This window comes from Rhododendron vialii, chromosome 9a (assembly GCF_030253575.1).
Source record: "Rhododendron vialii isolate Sample 1 chromosome 9a, ASM3025357v1".
Lineage (NCBI taxonomy): Eukaryota > Viridiplantae > Streptophyta > Magnoliopsida > Ericales > Ericaceae > Rhododendron > Rhododendron vialii.
In genome coordinates this window covers 22,229,705-22,245,541 of record NC_080565.1, presented here as the reverse complement: position 1 = coordinate 22,245,541, position 15,837 = coordinate 22,229,705, and the positions used below count along the sequence as shown (strand labels likewise).

Sequence of the window (15,837 nt, the reverse complement as noted above, 5' to 3'; positions counted from 1 at the left end):
CTTCTCCGTGTTCCTCTGCTTCTCCTTTAGTGACGTCCAGAAGTTTCATACATTTAACAGTGTAGGAGTCAATTGGATCCTTTAGAATAGTAGAGGCTTCACCACCCAAATTAATAGCATAAGCTTCAAAAATTCTTGTAATCATAGCACCATACGGTAAACTTTTCTGTTTTGGACTGACAAATAGCCATTTCTTTCAGGATGATGTAAGGAAGACACAAGGGTTCATGTTTTACCATATTGTAAAGCAAAAACGCTTGAAAAGGGGTAACTACATCAAAATGTCCTGCTTGAGGAAGCAAATTATCCATTATAAAATGATTGAGCAAGCAAAGCTCAGGCAATAAAGTCTTTGACTTAAGAATCCCCTGATGATGTCGATTTCCAGTAAGGGTGCCATAATAATCCTCCTTATCAGCAATATTTTTCAACGTGTCCTGCCACAGTGTAAAATCACTTGCTTACCAATGGTGGAAATGTGAAACAAAGTTGCAATTTCCTCTACACCTAAGGTGATGTGAACGCCTTTGACATAGGTGAAGAACCAAGTTTTCATTCTCCTCATCAACGGTCATATTCAAGTAGAAGTAGCCTACTAGTGAAGGATAAACAGTAGTAGGAATGTCAAGCATACCTTCCCAATTTAGGGCATCCAAATGGTCCGAAATATGTGATCGGAAAGAGGGCGCAAGAGCAACCAAACGGTCTGTGCAAAAAGATCTCTCTTTAAATTCCTCCCATTGATTAGCCTGGGTAAGGGTTCTGAACAGAAATTCATCAAAGGGTGCTGCATTTTTTGATCGCCGTGGTCGAATAGGAGGAATCGAAGGGGTGGGGTTGGGGTTGGGGTTGGGGTTTGATCGACGTCTCCTCAAAGCAGGTTTAGGGTTTGATCTTCTAACATTGGGGTTTTCGTTTCGAACCATGATAGCAAGGAAATTGGAAAAATAGGATGGGGCTATGGAGATCACCAATAGTAGCAAGAGTGTCCGAAGTAACGAAAAGCAAGAGATATAGTCGGTGAAATCGGTGCACAGGAGAGAGAAACGAAGTAACGATAGGGGATTTAACTGAGGACCAATTTATTTTGGACGAAGTTGGACCTCCTTAATTGACGTCCAGAACCAAACAAAACAACTAGAGCAAGTTTGCCTGTATAGACACAGATGGGAATAGAAACAACCCTCTCCTTTTTTTTTCTTTTTTTTTTTGTGGATTAAAAAATGTTTTGAGTATTTTTATTGAAAAAAATAGGAACAACAACAAATGAAGAAAAAAAATGAAATGACTAAAACCAGAGATGAGAGAAAAAGTAAGAGAGGGACTAACAGAAATGTGCTATTGGGTTGGAAGGTCTCCGATTCCCAATTGTCTGCGAAGCTTGTTAAATTGCTCCTCGCCGAGCGGCTTCATAAATATACCTGCCAATTGCTCGTCAGTACGAATATATTCTAATTTTACTGTACCATGAGATACCTGTTCACGCAAGAAGTGGTGCCGAATATCTATATGCTTGGTTCGGGAATGCATGACCAAATTTTTTGAAACGTTAATTGCACTTGTGTTGTCGCAAAGAATTGGAACTGTCCCAACATCAATTCCATAGTCTTTCAAGACTTGTTTCATCCACAAAATTTGCGTGCAACAGCTTCCGGCGGCTATATATTCAGCTTCTGCAGTGGACAGTGAGATGGAATTGAATTTTGTTTTTTACTCATCCACGCCACTAAGCAATGTCCTGCAAAGAAACAGGTACAGCTAGTGCTTTTGCGGTCAGTTTTACTACCTGCAAAGTCCGGATCAGTGTATGCAATAATATCGAACGTAGTATCTTTAGAAAACCATAATCCCAAATCAATAGCACCTCTTAGATATTTCAAGATATTCTTAACAGCTTTCAAGTGCGATTCTTTAGGATTTTCTTGAAATCAAGCGCAAATTCCAACACTTAATAAAATATCAGGTCTACTAGCCATTAGATAGAGTAAGCCTCCAATCATACCTCAATAGGTCTTTTTATCAACACTTTTACCTGATTCATCTTTTCCAGCTTGACAGCTTGTTCCATTGGGATTTTCTTTTCTTTGCAATCAGTCATACCATATTTCTTTAGAAGTTCTTTGGTATACTTAGCTTGATTGATGAATATACCACCATCAGTTTGCTTGATTTGAAGTCCTAGAAAGAACTTCAACTCCCCTATCATGCTCATTTCAAACTCAGTCTGCATAATCTTTGCAAATTCTTCACACAAGTGATTGTTAGTAGATCCAAAGATAATATCATCAACATAAATTTGAACAAGCAGTATATCATCTTTTCCTTTTTTAATAAATAACGTGGAATCCGCAAGGCCACTAGTAAATCCATTTTGCATAAGATAACCACTAAGCCTTTCATACCAAGCTCTAGGGGCTTGTTTGAGTCCATACAAGGCTTTAACAAGTCTAAAAACATGATCAGGATAATGAGAATCAGAAAAACCAGGTGGTTGTTCAACATACACCTCCTCATTCACATAGTCATTCAAGAAAGCACTTTTGACATCCATTTGATATAAGGAAAAGTTCTTGTAACGTGCAAAGGCTAACAACATGCGATTAGATTCTAATCGTGCAACAGGTGCAAATGTTTCCTCATAATCTATTCCTTCCTCTTGATTATATCCTTGAGCAACAAGCCTAGCCTTATTTTTAGTGATAATACCTTTGTCATCCGACTTGTTTTTGAAGATCCATTTAGTGCCAATAATAGGGTGATCAACTGGTCTAGGAACTAAATGCCATACTTTATTTTCTGTCAAACTGATTTAACTCTTCTTGCATAGCTAGCATACAAGATTCATCTTTTTCAGCTTGTTCAAAATTCTTTGGTTCAATTTGAGAAACAAAAGCAAGATGCGAACAAATATTAGCATGTGATCTAGTGGTAATTCCAGATTGGGGGTCCCCAATGATTTGTTCACTAGGATGATTCAATAGTAATCTGGGGCACTTCTCACTTTTATTATTATTATTATCATGCATCACAGTAGGAAAGATATCATCATCTATCTATATTATGCATGCCATGATTTTCTTCACCAATTTCATCAAATGTGACATTTGCAGATTCTTCAACAACTAGAGTTCTTTTATTGAAAACCCTATATGCTCTACTAGATGAAGAATAACCAAGGAAAATGCCAATATCAGATCTAGAATCAAATTTTCCTATATTGTCATTGGTATTTAAAATGTAACATTTGCATCCAAAAGCTCTAAAATAAGAAATATTAGGCTTTCTACCATACCATAATTCATAGGCAGTTTTATGAAGTATAGATCTTAAGAAAACATGATTACCTATGTAACATGCTGAGTTTACCGCTTCGGCCCAAAAGTAAAAAGACAGACCTTTGTCCTTGAGCATGGTCCTGGCCATATCTTGAAGTGATCTATTTTTTCTTTCCGCTACTCCATTTTGTTGTGGAATCCTTGGAGCAGAGAACCGGTGTTGTATTCCCTTTTTGTCACAATAGTTTTCAAACTCTGAGTAGTCAAACTCTCTTCCATGATCACTTCTTATCTTGAGAATTTCACGTCCCTGTTCTTTTTGAATTCTAGCAATGATCTTCACAAAGTGGTTAAAAGCTTCATTTATATGAGTAAGAAAACTTACCCAAGTAAAACGTGAAAAATCATCTACCATAGTCAAAAAATATTTTTTACCGCTAATGCTAGTAGTTCTTGTGGGCCCAACCAAATCCATGTGAATTAGTTCTAATGGTTTAGAGGTGGAAACAATATTGACAGATTTAAAAGAGCGTTTAACTTGTTTCCCTAACTGACATGCTTCACAAACTCTATCTTTTGAAAAATCCAGCTTAGGAATTCCCTTGACAAGGTCCTTTTGAGAAAGCTGTTTTAAGAGTTTCATGTTGGCATGTCCTAGTCTTCTATGCCAAAGCCAACTTTCATTTTCAAAACTTAGCAAGACATTTAACACTATTTTTTGAAATCTCACTCATTTTGACAACATAAGTGTTGTTAGTTCTTTTTCCAGTGAAAACAATCTCATTAGTGTTTATGTCTTGTACTTCACAGTGATTTGAGTAAAAGAGGCCTCAGTTTCCCTTGTCACAAAGTTGGCTAATACTAAGAAGGCTATGTTTCAAACCATCAACTAAATACACATTTTCAATACAAGAACTATTAGGATTACCAATCGTACCTTTTCCTACTATTTCACCTTTCCTGTTGTCTCCAAAAGTCACAATCCCTCCATTGTGCTTAGATAGGAGTGAGAATCTTTCCTTTCCTCCAGTCGTGTCTAGAGCACCCACTGTCCAAGTACCACATGGAATCGCAAATGTTTACTTTTAATCCCATAGTTCCTGCAAAATAACATCTTCCTTTTGGTACCCATCTTAATTTGGGTCCTTGAACATTAGTTCTCCTTTTGGGACAGTTTATTTGAATGTGACCTTTATCAAAACAAAAATAGCACGACATTACGAAGCGATTCTCTAGGAGTAAAACAATTCGAAATTCTCTTCTTTACTAAATTAGTCACAAAAGATGTATTATACCCGATGCCACTTCGATCTCCAAACAACCTTTGATTTCCAAGAAGAGTAGTCAAATCTTTTGAACTGAAGTTAAATCTTTCCAAATCAATGTTCTTTTGTTTCAAATCTTTTTCAAGGCTAGAGATTTTGTTGATTAAAATGCTATTTTCTTCTTCAAGAGAGACAATTTTCTTTTTGAGGTGACTATTTTTTAAATTGATATTTTTTTATTCATTATACAAACTTTCAAAGGCCGTGTAAATATCACCATCAGTTACATGCTCATCTAAGTAATCATTTTGCTCATTATCAATAGAAGCAATAAATCCAAATTCGTTTACCTCGGAGTCGGAGATATCCAACTCATCATCCTCGTCATCCCAAGTAGCAGCAAAGGCCTTCTTTCCTTTATTTTGTTCTACTTGACAGTTGGCGGCTATATGTCCAACTTTATCACAGTCAAAGCACCTTCTCTCCTCTTCTCTGTTGTTGGGTTTTCTTTCTCTATCTCCTTGATCTGTTCTCCTAACTTCTTTTCTTTTTATGAATTTTTTGAATCTGCGGGTTAGAAGCGTCATTTCTTCGTCTTCTTCAGATTCTTCATCCTTGTAGCTTGCAGTGCAATTCCTTTTTTGGGCTTCTCATCTTCCTCCTCTGTTAGTACCATTTCATGAGTAATGAGTGATCCAATTAATTGCTCGACCTAGAGAGTCTTGAGGTCTTTTGCTTCTTCTATTGTTGTGACCTTAGGTCTCCATTTCTTGGCCGGTAGAGCCTGCAAAATCTTTCTCACTATCTCCATAGAGGGAGTTTCTCGACCATCGACCAAGTGATGTTAGTCCATTCACAATATTTGTAAACGAGTATACATTTCAATATGGATTCATCAGGTTTCATTTTAAACATCTCATACTTGTGCAAAAGTGTACTAATTTTATAATCTTTCACCTGACTAGTACCTTCATTGGTGACTTCCAAAGTCTTCCAAATTTCTTTGGCAGTTTTACAAACAGAAACCTTGGTTTGTTCATCGGGACTAAGCCCACAAAACAAAGCATTCATAGCTCTCGAATTCAAAGTATATTTATTCTTTTCATCATTACTCCACTTAGATTTGGGTTTCTCAGTAGTGATACCTTCATTTGTAACGGTTAGCATTGTGTATCCTTCTTCTACTATTGTCCATAGAGATCGAACTCAATGGATTCAATAAAGATCTTCATTCTACTTTTCCAATAGCTGTAGTGAGTCCCGCTAAATAGTGGTGGTCTCCCAGTTCCAGCTCCCTCCTCCATCTGATTCATACTGTTGGTTGCCATAGGATCTCCTTCAGGTTGTTATACCCTTTAAATGAAGGCTCCTCGCTCTGATACCAATTGATAAAGCAACCTAGAGGGGGGTGAATAGGTTGAAACCTAATTTTTCTGCCTTCAATAGAAATTGTTAGAAATAATAATGAAATGAAGTACTGAAGAGCAAAAGAATATGAGACAAGAGATTTTTATAGTGGTTCAGCTAACTGCTTAGTCCACTCTTCAACGAAGTTCCCTTGAACTATCATTGGCATCCACTATGTCTTATGTACGTACAACACTATTGGTTTCACAGGAGCCAACTCTCCTTCACAAACAAAGCTTTTTCACGACAATCTCAAATCTCTCTGGTACACGCAGACCAGATACACCACTAAAGGAATCCTTGTGTTTTGCAACCCACACTTTTTAGAGGAACAAAATCCTAACTGAAAAACACAGTGGATTGGATTCTCTCACTCACAAGGTGGGATAATAAGTGTAGTCCTTTGTATGAAAAATACAAGTGTGGCTCAACACTACAAAGAGTATATAAGAATACTACGGTGGAAGCTAAACTCTCTTGAACGTCTGAAGAAGGTAATCTACAGTGAAAATCTCAGACTTGAATATTTTGAATGAGTGCTTTTGAATATTGAATACGTGGTGCGTATCTCTCTTAGTATCAATCCCTGGAGAAGACTTCTTGACATATAGCCAAAATCAAATCTTGGTAAATCTTCTAAAAGACAGCTTCAACGTTCTCAAAATAAATGCTCTGTTCCCCTTTTTCAACTTGAACGACTCAAGGTTGATACCTGTGAAACAAGGTTAATCCAACAAAAAAGATTTGTCCACACCAAATCTCAGATGATATACAAAGTCTTAAGAGTCATTAAATAGCCCAAAAAACAAAGTTAAAAGATTTGGACCCATGTGAAAAGTAGGAGAGAGAGAGTTGGGTGAGAACAGAGTAATGTAAAACTGGTCCTCAATATTGGACTTCACTTTAAGATCCAAAAGTGAGATCCATCAGAGTAAAAACAGAGGACAGGTAAGTCTGGACTGCATAAACGGACGACACCATGAGATCCAAAAGTAAGGACCAGAACTTGGTGAGGTCCAATTCTGATGAAGTCCATGAGATCCAAAACTAAGAACCAGAACCTGATGACGTCCAAACGTGAGATCTGGACACTGCATCAGATCCAATTCCGAAATTCTGAAAGCCTTTGAACCACACTTTTACATACAACGAGTTTAGCAATATCATGTATTCATTTTGTGTAATAACTCATTAAAAATCTCATCATCAAAAACATGCGCTAACAAGCTCATCATTGTGGTTGGATTTAAGGTTCAATTCCTTTGTACTATGCTCATACTGGATACGGGTGATCTACCAAATGGATATTACAAAAGTCAAACTTCTGTACGTAACAGCAAAATTTTGTTCAAAAGTTCTTAGAAACAACTTTTGAGCAATACCGAGCTCAAAAACATCAAAAATGTCCCGTCAAAATCATTAATGTTTTCTGGCTGATATAGAGGTGATAAACTGACAGTATGTAAACACTAAGCTCATGTATGTTCTGATATACAAAACCATGGCTTCACTTGGTATAAGCAATGCTAAAAGGAAGAAGGAATTTATATACCATCTCTTGGAATACATGTTTGAGGCAATTAGAGAAAGAAAAAGAGTGATTTTGTGACAAGAAGAATAACTTTTGGAAGCATTGGAACAAGTTGAAATTCTAAAAGATCTAAAACACAAAACTTCTGACATTTAATCTCGTAAACAATAAGACGTACAATGATTAATAGTGCCATTTAACTGTAGCTTGAATCGTCTATGAAACTATTTGAATCTGTCAAAAGCTAAAACAGTAGATAGAAGATAATGATCAACCATTTACATTTAACCAGCATTGCAGTTGGATACATACCAAAGCAGCATGTTCCTCCTGTATATGCATCAAATACAACAGGGATTCCTCCTTGTGTTCTGCAAGCTTTTGGTCACAATTTCTTTCCAATTCTTGAACAGCTTTATCAGCCTGAACGTCAAGAATGCTACCACGTCAGCAAGATTATTAATGACCAACAGATGATGTAAATGACAAGGATTATGACCAAACCTTTTCTTTCTCAACGGTTTCTCAACCTCAAACTTCCTCCGGATATCATTAATGGCCTGATGACAACTCCTCCCAGTTTTAATCAAAAGAAACGTGTCCAAGCACTTTTAGAACATCATATAAGGTAAAAGGAGAAGGGAGGCACCTGATCATTTCTCTGAGATAGTTCTTTCAAATGTCTTGACAATTCTAATTGCTTACTTTCAAGCATCGAATCCTAATGCATCTTGCTTCAGAAAGTTTACTTTCAGCATCTACCAGTGCCGCCTGAAGCTGCAAAGGTAAATTTATTCAGTACACTGAGCTAGAGGTAAAAATTATTTCAGTATGCAGTCATTCTAATCTTGGAAACCTCTGTTTTTTGATCTTCCAACTCTTTCTCTCTGTCCTTTGATCGCAGAACAAGTTGTTCCTTCTCCTCTAGAATAGTTTGAAGTTGGCAAACTTGCATCTCCAGTGAATCTCGATGCTGCTCATGCTTATCAACTTCTTCTTGTAATCTTTCCACTTCCTCCGCCTCTTCCTGTAGTTTTTCTGTAGAATCTTTGCTCTCAGATTCCAATGCTGAAATTTTCAATAACGAGTCTTGCTGCAAGTTTCAAAGAAAGCGACAATTTTGTTGAGCATATCAGCATATCACCAAAAAAAAGTCATGTAGATTAATATATTTAACATTTCACTCTCAAATCTTGAACTTTCTGATAAAGTTTTAATTCCCCCATTAACCACCCCCCCCCCCCCCCCCCCCCCGCCCCGATTTGTTAAGCAACAATTCCATTTCAGACTTCGTAGAAAGAACAATTCTGCTTCAGATTCCAACCTCCGAATTCTCTCCTCTGCTAAAGGCATTCCTCGCATGCTGTAACATTGCAAATTCTTGACTTTTTCGCAGTTCAATGATCGTATTGTCTAACTCCTTATTCACCACTTGAAGTGCATTTGTCTCTGTGTAACATGCAAAGTCATATTGTGGGGTTGATCATATTATTTTTAAACACACTGAGAACCAAGGTCTTTCTTCTCCTTAACCAACTTGAGGCAAGATGCAATAGTTTGAATCCTTTATCGCGTTCTTTTTTCACCCACATTGATTAATTTCCAACAGTAAACTTCTCTTTTCAACACGCTGCCAGAGTCACAAATCCAGAAAGAGACCATCAACAGAAGCAATGAATCTCGTACACATAAAACTTCAGTAAATTGTGAACTGTCTCTACAACAAATGGCCATGAAGATTCTTACCTTTTTCGTTGATAAGATTGGCAGCTTTGCACTGTTCGTTTCTAAAGGATTTCTCCGCCTCATCTTTCTCAATGCTGAGTTCTTTCAACTCTTTTTCGCTTACATTCATAACTCAAACACATATTAACCATGAATTAAAGAAGTACAGAGCAGAAATCTTTGGTTCCTACTGAAAAATGATAAGCTTCCACCTCACCAGCTTCCTTATTTTCGAAATGTATATGAAATTTCTTGTGAAACAACAAAACATGAATAACTTACAATTTCTAACAGTTTCTTCTAACGACTCTAATTTCAAAGACAAAGTCTTCATCTGGTCGTGCAAATTAGCTAATGCACTGGACAACAGCTTATCTTCAAAGAATTCCTTGGACCAACAGGTTATCTTCAAAGAATTCCTTGTCTTTGTCAGCTGTTGAACAAGATATCAAATACTCAGTGGTAAAGTAGTTATACCCGTAAGTCCTTAACTCCTCTCTCTGCCCCACTTCAATCGCTTCCCCAACTCGACTTGTCTGCGTATTTTCTCTCAATCCACACCCCTTCAATTAATAAAACATATGGCAATCTCCTAAGTCCTCTCTCTCTCTCTTCCCCAACTCAACTTATCTGCGTATTTTTCTCTCAATCCACACCCCTTCAATTAATAAAACATATGGCAATCTCCTAAGTCCCAACTGATGGCTTCATCCTACATAAACTAAAAGCAATGGATCTTATCATTCCACATAAGTTGCCGCATGGCCTTTCTCCTAGTCCATCCCCAAGATTAATTTCTTTCATTTTGAATCAGTTTAGTCTAAATGCCAGATGTTCCTAAGGCGCCAACGCCCTTGGTCTCTGTTCCACTTCCCTAATTTATCCTTTATTAGCAGTCTAAATATACAGCACAAATGAAGGACAGTGTATCGTTTTACTCAGGCTCCATTGTGAAGATAGCGTATGGGCATCAGCACGTACCCATCTTTTGGCTTCAATAAATCAAGGGTAAAATTGTTCGTTGCTTTATATGACGGACCTCCCCATGGTGGAGAGAGAAATACTGCGTGCCCCTAACAAAACAAACACTGGAATATAAAATCTATCTACGTGGAGGAAAAGGAGGAAAAGCAGTAATATTAAACGTCAAAGGATAGTCCAATTTGGTCTAATTTTTAGCTTCGATTAACAACATCCCTGCCTTACATCTCCCAGGTATGATAAAGCTGAGTTTCTCCATGTTTGTTAGATTTTTGCACAGCTCAAAGTTCTGTTTACAAGGTAGGTATGTGTTCCAGGGCTCACTTTTAGGACTTTCGAACCCTCAACCTGTTAGCAAACAATTGTGTCACATGTATAACATCTATAGTCCACTCCTTTCCTCTGCCTTTTTTTTTTCTTTTCCATTTCTCTTGAACACCATTTACTGTTTTATTCAACTGATTTTTATAGAGAAATCAATAGGTAGTAGTAGGATAACAAAACTATGGCAGGTTGCTTCTAGACGGATCCACCCAAAACACTTCATTTTACACAGTTACAGATGTGACATGCCATCAAATATCTCACGACATCGAAGAACTTAAGCAATCCCTGTATATGTGTGTGCACAAAATAGAGATAAGAACTCGCTTTAAATATACAGAAACATGAAAACAACACCATGCTCCGAACAGTAAAATGAGCTCATGGCATTGGTACAAGCTTTTTCATTTGTGTCTTTCAGAGATGGGTGGGGGCAGAGGTGCTGAAAATATTGTTGACCTCAAATTTTCACCATCATAATAAAAGCCTTGTTAGAATGCATCCAGGTAAAAGAATAAAAACACTCTTTTTTTTATAAGTAACATCTTGACTTCCTTTACTTCTAAATTCCAATATTTTCTCATTCCAGGAGAGCAAAAGCATACCTTTAGAGAAGGAGCAAGTTGGATAAAGTCTCCAACAATGAAATCAACATAATCTTCCATGCCGTAGACTTTTGCGTTACTTAATGCCATTTCCACTTTTTGAGGATCAATGTCAATAGCGACAACATGATAGCACCTACATTACAACAGAAATACATGAGCTCACTCCAAGTACCTGATACAGTTTGAAACCATAAAGGAAAACATTGGTCAAATGCAAGGTTAAACATAATAAGATTGGAAGCCAAAAAGGAAACTACACAGAACTATCTAGTATTGTGTCTATCAAGTCTAATACTTAAGGAAAGCATGCGAGATATAACTATATAATGTTTGGAGGTTTGTCTATGGGTATCCATTAGGCTAGAGCCCACAAGCATTGCATTGTTTGGCTTATCTTAACCAAAGCATCCAAAACAACACTCCAATAAGACCGCCAATTAAAAGTTCGTATTAATAAGTCGTTGGAAAACGGCATTTTGTAATGATTCGAGAATGAAATAGAGTCGTAATCTTGTACAATGGACAGACATCGTTAAACTCGTAACGTTACCGACCGAACATCTAAAAGTCCCCTGGGATGAGAAGCGAATAAGATTTGAAGCAGTTTGCGAATTCAGAATATATTCTCAATTCCGCACCATGGAATTCCACAATGAAAGAAGAAGGGAAGATCGGTAAGTAGCACAGTAAATGGAGAGTTCTATTAGGCAACTAAAAACTCGTTTAAAAACATGCAAAATCCTATGCAGACATGAATTATTGGCATAAAGGAAGACAAGATAGAGGGTGGACGGACAGACCGGAGTGAGCCTAAACAGACTCACATAACCAACCCCAAATAACTGAGAGAAAACTTTGTTGTGTTATCTCATTGTCCCAAAATCCACTAACATATGGTCTCCTAAAAAAGGAACAACGTAACCCCTTAAAAACATAAAAGTAGGCAAGACCTACAACTTAAACACAAGCAAGACAATGCTATCAAACCAAATCAACTTGACTTTCCAACCAAGTGCCACACTGATGCAATCAAAATATCAAAGGGGAATCAAAGATTCAACGTAATGAGCAAAATCCCATTCAAGGGGATAAACCCCAAAGGGTAGGGAGAGAAACTATGTTTCAATCAATATATTCAATATTATTTATAATCAAAAGCTACCTAATGAGCACTCTAGACTCCTATTTATAGACCCTCTCCTACAAAAGACTCAAAATGACATACATACCCTTAAGCATACTACATCACACACTTAACTATGTTTTCTTTATTTTTTGGGATACGAATAAATTTATTGAAGACATCCTTAAGTATGTAAAGTACTCCCAATCAAGTCCGCATTAAGGGCCTGGCATCATTCTTTGCCAAGATTGGTTTTCTGTTTAATGGAATAGGGAAATATGCACTCGCAGTTGATTTCTTCAATGATAGAGCCCTAAATAATTATGAACTCGATTCAGCGTTTTCACTATCAACACACTACCAATAGAAAAATATTGTAAAAGAATAGGCACAGAACCATACTGTCTATGCGTATTTTAGACCAAAACAAAAAAAGGAAGAGAAAAAGACGGACACTTAACATCTGCATTTTTCAATGCACAATAGCATCAATGGGTCATAAAATTAACCGCTCAAAACATGGGTAAAACCAACAGAAGCACAGCAACTAGGGGCGGTCCCAAGGGGGTGCTAGCGGGACCGGGCCCCTGCACAAATTCAAAAAATTTATCGCCTATTATACTAATTTTCAGGAAAATTTCTATGGAATTGGCCCCTGCAAGTTCCTTGAGTGAAGAACATTTCTTAAAATAGCAAAGTATACGTATAAAATATATTTCTTACTATCAACATGAAAATAAATACACGTGATTTGGGCCCCTCCTAACACAAATCCTGTGCACGCCACTTACAGCAACTCTAACCAAATTACGAAAATCATCAATCCATGAAACAAGAAATATCAGTTTCTTCAAAGAAAGCAGGATCTTTCGACATTACCGAGGAAGAAAACCATCAAAATTACAAACCAGCCTCGTAGCAAAATCAACGAATAACAAATTTAGGTCAGAAATGGAAAAATAACATCGAAAAATCAGATCCCCATTTTCATAACCACGACACAAACAATGCACTGAATTACAAAAATCCCAAAAAATACCTCAAAATTTCATCCCAAATAGATTGGAAAGAACTAATCGAACCTGAATGAGGTAGGAATTGGACGAAAGCTCGGACATTCAGTAGGGAACAAAGGTTCATCGATCAGCTATTGGAAGAAATAGAGAACAAGAAACACACCTAATACTCATGATTGAAACCATAGAAATTACTCACCCCAGTTCGTACAGCCTTGGGAACACATAAATGGAGCAATAAGCGTCTCTCAAGGACAGCAACAGATGCTACAACAGTTGAATTGTACTTCTGCCTTGCCCACAAAGCAACGGAAAACACGGTAAGAAGGAAGAAGAACAATAAAAAAAAATTGACACTGCATGACAATCTACAGATAATACTCTATAAATAGATTACAATAGGACAGGTGACAAAAAAGGAAGAAGCACAGCACCATAGCCGACGACACAATAGCAATGTGCTTAACAATCATATACTTGAAACTTGAAGAAAAAAAAACCAAAAAATAGATGAGACTTCATATTAGGCAAACCAAATGCAATAGGGAAAAACCATAAAGCAAACCATGACAAGCCAGTATCACTCCCAGCTAGAACCAATCCTAATACATGACTCGAACAAGCAAGCACATGGGAGAATTGTAAGAACAATAGCACATCATTGAGACAAACACTCCTGCGAGATTATTGAGCCTTGCAATAATCTCTCAATCCAAAAGAACAGTAGGGTTAATTATATCCTCACGTAATAGCCTCATGTTAAGTTCATCGAAATTGGGTTCTAGTAATCACCCCTAACAAGGAATCGTAGAAACTATGCAGATTTTTCAAGCCAATAAACCAGCAATTTGAAAGAAAGAATTTGAAAGTACTCCATCAGCATATGCTGCATATCCATCAAACGAAGCACAGGTTGTTAGGTAATAGCAAGGGAAACCCCTAAAAAATCAAAAAAATCGAACGATAAAGGAACCTGAATTAGTATTCGTATTGTGGCGAACAAGAACATCTATTCAACCCAAAACTATCTTCTACCGATAAAGAATCACCTGCCATAACACATAGGGAACGGAATTCAAACTAGAAACAAACTAGAAACTAAATTCCCAAGAACCAGACTAGAAACTAAATTACCAACGTTAAAATCGTATAAATGGAACCAAACTAGAAACTAAATTCAAAACCCTAGAAAATTGCAGAACACGAAGTAGAAATAGAGAGGATACCGATTGAGAATCCCCAGGCTTGCCCAGGAAACAGGAATGGAGCGTTGAACCTTCCACGTGCTGCGCTATTTTGGTGACGATACACGGCTTGGATGAAGTAGTGTATACATTGCGTGGTTTTTTCTTTAGGCGGTAATTGACTGAATTGAATTCTCTTGATGGAACCGAGGTCCCTTGACCAACAAGACAAATCCGAAAAAAACCCATCACAGTACTCACAAAACCCATCTCTGATTTTCTCTCAGATCAAGAATTCAACAAGATTAGAGTGATGGAATGGAAAAAGAACCCTTGTCAACCCGTTATTGCTGTTTACAAATCCGCGCCATTAACACAACCCAGAAACAGAAACATCAGAGTCCCAATAAACAGAAACCACCACGGCCGTCGCCGACGGCACCTCCTTACCCAAACCCATCTTCGACGCCCTCCTCCACTACGCCTCACGAACGACAACTGCCCATTCGCCGCCGCCCTCCGCCGCCGCCCCAACTGCAACTTCCTCGTCTTCGGCTAACCCACGAAACCCTCCTCTGGAACGCCCTCAACCACCATGGCCGCACCTGTCCCCAAGCTCGAACAAACCCACCCCAAATTAAAATCAGTAACGTACAAACACGTGATTCCGGCCTTGGCCACCGTCTTCAGCGGCGGGAAAACACGCAAAGGGTTTGTTTCAGCTCTGTTCGTCCTCCGCATGAGAGAGAGAGAGAGAGAGAGAGAGAGAGAGACGTTGGTGTGTGACGTTGGGCCGTTGGGGCAATTGTTTCGGTATAATTAATGATGATCTCTCTTCCTTAAATGAGTCCCTGTGCATTTAAATTTTGAATGGTTTGAAACACTATCCTACAGTATCCTGTAGTTGTTCTGTAGTATTTAATTATTTATTATATCGTTGTGTAAGTTTTTACTGCTACTAACATTACCCTTTCAAATTGTTTTTTATTGTTAACTGATAGAATCATGAACAAACAATTTAGGGAGATCACTTTTTAAGTTAATAGAAAAAAATTCTTGGAGATCCACATTTTTAGTTTTTAGTGTCGTCTTACCTAAATTATTTTTAACTTCAATCCACATTTTTATACTTTTCTAATTTCTCTTGTCGAGACGAATAGTTTGTCTTTAAAATTACAATAAAAAGCTAAAAATAATTACAAAAAGTAAATGATACCGAAAATTATCAAAAATTAGGTGAATGAGTTGTCTTTAACATGAAGAAAAAATGGGTCCAAAAATATTATTTTGACAACAATACCACAATAAAGTTAGGGAGAATGAGTTGTCTATAGAGTTTAGATCATTATAGAGCTTAGTTGGAGTTGCTCTTATAAAATAAGGGAAAATGATGACCCA

The 15,837-nt window shown here is 37.4% G+C and overlaps 1 protein-coding gene across 5 annotated transcripts in view; it reads right to left on the bottom strand.

Moving 5' to 3' along the window:
* The window catches only part of LOC131301488 (protein MOR1-like), a 41,930-nt gene extending 26,703 nt beyond the window's left edge, over window positions 1–15,227 (bottom strand). For 3 of the 5 annotated variants that reach the window (XR_009191290.1, XR_009191292.1, XR_009191293.1), the window contains exons 1-10: window positions 14,482–15,227; window positions 14,229–14,304; window positions 13,455–13,544; window positions 11,114–11,249; window positions 9,225–10,276; window positions 8,803–9,108; window positions 8,335–8,571; window positions 8,128–8,255; window positions 7,983–8,038; window positions 1,330–7,901 (exon numbers count right to left, since the gene is read on the bottom strand). The gene's annotated coding sequence lies outside the window, so the exon portion shown is untranslated. Of the gene's footprint in view, window positions 1–1,329; window positions 7,902–7,982; window positions 8,039–8,127; window positions 8,256–8,334; window positions 8,572–8,802; window positions 9,109–9,224; window positions 10,277–11,113; window positions 11,250–13,454; window positions 13,545–14,228; window positions 14,305–14,481 lie in introns of those variants that run through there. The other 2 variants (XR_009191291.1, XM_058327827.1) reach the window with 2 other exon arrangements.
* Between the last annotated feature and the right edge of the window lie 610 nt (window positions 15,228–15,837).